Raw genomic sequence first — 3,928 nt, 5'->3', positions numbered from 1 at the left:
ATCGCTCTATCTCTTCATCTGAATCTAATGTACAAGAGGTTTCACGCTCCCATGAGATTCGTCCATTCGCGATGGGGTTTACCCAGTCTTTCTCTCGCATGGTTATCTTGTAGATGTGGTCCAAATCGTCGTCGCTTTCATAGTTGCACACTGGCTCTGTGTAGCACGATCCTTCCGCAAGGTCCAAAGGCATGACTACACGTAGAGACTTCTTCTCAAAAATCATCTTGCACTTCTTCAGATTAATCACCCCATTCATGTCAGTGGCCCAATCGATTCCTAAGAGCGCGGGGTACGGATTGATGTCATCAACAATCTCTATCACTTCAAAGTCTGCTAGTGCGCTCGCCCCTTCAATATCCACAACGATTCTCTACAATCTCCCCATAGGTATTATATTTTGCTGGATAGGAGACCATTACAACGTAGGTCTTTCCATGTGCTCCCATGTCTGCTTCGGCAGAACATTTGTGTCTGATCCTAAGTCTAGAATTACTTGGTCCATCTCATATTCTCTGATCTGCACGGTCAACCTCATTTCTCTTCCCGTCCTCATCACATGCTTACCAATCTTCCAGACTATGTGCAATTTTCCTAGCACGGTCCCAACACATCTATTAATGAGTTCCTGCAATCCTTTTATAGCTTTACTGTCACGCATTAGCTTCATGAATGTTTCTAGGAACATTTTAAGCATATATGGATCCATTTTGGACTCCGATCTATATTTGCTTCCTGAAGTCGAGGCATCGATGAAGCTCTTCGTAGCTTCCATGAAGGTTCCCTTAGCACACTCCAAATCAAACTCTGCTTCTTTCATCAGAGCCTTGCGAACACAAGTACTATCTTCAGGCTATTTGCCTTTATCATCTCCCGTCATAATTCCACTTCAGAGCACAATGTTTACATTTGGATCTTCCTCGCGCGGCTCAAACCTCATCATCTGTAGGTTCTGAGTCGGGGGAGGTGGTAGCACTCCCTTGTCGTGCATTCTAGCTATCAACGTAGGACAATCCTCCATCTCATGATCAAACAAGGTACAATATGGACATGATGGACACATTGGATCTGTACAATCACGGGCATAATGTCCTGGCCCTTCGCAACTGTAGCATATCAGCTATCTGCGACCTCTTCTAGGTCCTCCTCCACCTGAGCCTCCCCTGGGCCCCTGAAATCTAGTTCGTGCCACTCCTGCATTCTAGTCATGGTGCCGTGATTCTGCTTGAACTTTGTAGGTGTGAGTTCTATCCATCATCAGCTCATAGCTTCTACAAGTGCGCTCATCATGTCCAACCGATCTACAAAAATTACAAAACAACTATTGTGAATTTTGTGTGTACTTCTGTAAAAAATGGCAATTGTCCGTAGCATGCTTTCCTCCTATTTGAAAAATTGCACACCAAAAAGTAGGCACCGTGCTAGGTCCTACTTGTGCCTCTGGTCTTAACGACATCAGTCCTCCTCCCACGAGGTAATTTGTGAATATCGAGCAGTTTTCCTTGTCATGACCCTGACCCTTACATTTAACACACCATACCTCTTCGCACACTTCTGGTCGGGTTGTCTTGTCTTGTTTCAGATTCTGCATCACAAGGCATAAGTTTTTCAACTGCGCGTGGATCTCCTAAACTCCTAGGTTAGGATCCTGTATCAGGGTCTCATGCAGCCTCATCGCGATCTCCAAGGCCTTTTCTTGAGTCGTTAACCTTTGTTGTGTCAGCGCGTTCCTCAAATGTGGCGTTAGCGATGCTACAAACCATTCGTGGTGTTCTCCATCCGTCAAAGTCATATTAGCTTCGCGAATTGTGCACTTCAGCCTCTGATCAAACTCTTAAGGAGTCTCACCTAGTAGCATTGTGAAATCTTTCAATCCAATGATCAACTGTGCCTCTGATATCGGCTTGCTAAATTCTCTATTCAGCGCAATTTGGATATCCACAATCCCCGCATTCGGATTGTCATTAGAATTCTTAATATACCATGTCATCGCGTGATCCTGTAGAGTGTTGACCAACATCGCTTTCTTTATATTATCATATGTAACGCACTACACTTCCCATACCGCTCTTATCACGAACCAAAACTAGTCCGGATTTTCATTTCCTACTCCCTTGAACATAGGGAAATTTACCGCACTTGCCATATTGACTCGCGGTGGTGGCGGAGGTGGTACAGGTGAAGATGGAGGTGAAGGAGGTGAAGCTAGCGGTGTTGTGGGTGGGGGTGTTATGTACAGGATCCTCTGCCTTATCAAATTGATCGCACTTTGCAGTGAGACCTTCACGAGCTCTTCCCCGTCCCCTCGCAGAGGTGAAATCAAAGGGCTATTCTCTGGTCCCTTACTTCCTTCATTTCTGTAGGTTTTTCCACTTCGCGTAGCTCTGTACATCAAGGTAATTGGATAACCCTCTTTTCACACAATAACATTTTAATCCAAGTATTCAGAGACTTCATGTACTTACCTCACGGTCCTTTGAGAAAGCGTCTCTCTGCCTCACTATAGCTAACTGAAGTATCTACCGCGAACTCAGTAATGAATCCTCCTATAATCTAATCGAGCCAGTGATCAACAGTGTGCGTGATCTTATCCTCCAATGCTTCCAATCTACGTACCAACTCTGGGGTCCACACAATAGGATTATCGAGCTTCCACCTTCCTTGGCTATCTACTAGCTTCGTGATCCACTCGTACAACTCAGTAGGAAAATATGCGAAGAAAATTTCGTGGATATCTGTGTATAGGTAGCAGTCTAACCACTCTTCCTTTGATAGTCGCAGATTCATGTTCTCCTATGCAACGAACTCGTGAATCCTTATTTCCAACCACTCTTCAATTTCCTTCTTAGTTGTATTCCAATGATACAACATCAGACATATTTATGCAGATTCTGGTCTGGGCAACAGAACCATCTGCTGGCTTGAGGGGGCTTGACCTAGGTTCAGAGTTATTTAGCCAAACAAATCCCTATACTACTGGCCCTTTTGGTAATAGCTTGCAGAGAGCAGACTGAGGTCTCACCCAAAGTAGTACGGGGGGATGTTGGAAAAAATTTTCCACACCCTTGAGATGTCTGAGGGGTTGATTTAGTCCAACTGTGAATACCTTCCAACAGGTCACTTCGCGCACTTCCCTAACTTGTGAGGCCTTTGCGATCTGTTGTAATCGCCTTCGCGCAGCCCTAACCAGGGGCTGAGGTGCTATTGCGCTGCTAAAGCCAACGATTTACTGCGGATCTTAATTATCTTCTTCTAACTATTAGTTAACTTCGCGTAAACAGATACTTATCTTATATTCACTTATTCAACACACTCATATAAGTTTACACAACAAATAAATAGTAAAATTGTAATTCATACCCAATATACTTCAATGCATAAAGCAGGAAAATATACATAGAAATAATGTAAAACTTCTCTTTATTAATGCTTCAATCATTTACAGACTCAACCTTCCGTACGTACTCAGTTGTGGACTACTAGGCCTCTACGCACTTAGCTACAGAGCCTTCTCCTACTCTACTACGCAAAGACACGACTCGACGCTTCAACTAAGAATCAATTCATCATCATTATATATTACCAACTTCTTAGATGTCCCTTTACACTTAGAGCCTGACAGAACTCTCAAGCCGACATTACATTACAAAAGTAAGGGCAGACAACCCTATGACTCAATTACAACTTCGCACTTTGTGTCCACAAATAGCGGAGTCTTTACATCGGACTTAGTCAAAATTTGGGCTTTAAGCCCCAAAACTTGCCTTGGGGGATCCTGTGCCCTACATGATTCTCAAATAAGTATTAGACCCCTATGTTTAGATATGCATTCATGAACTGTAGATTACATGTTCTCAATGTGTTTGACGAAATTACTGTCACAGTTAGGCCTACCTAGGGTAAGCTTTTTATTCATGTTTGATTGAAT

This window comes from Pinus tabuliformis, chromosome 1_1 (genome assembly GCF_031772625.1).
Source record: "Pinus tabuliformis cultivar Carrire ecotype Pingquan chromosome 1_1, CPIR1, whole genome shotgun sequence".
Classification (NCBI taxonomy): domain Eukaryota; kingdom Viridiplantae; phylum Streptophyta; class Pinopsida; order Pinales; family Pinaceae; genus Pinus; species Pinus tabuliformis.
This window is presented reverse-complemented; position numbering follows the sequence as displayed.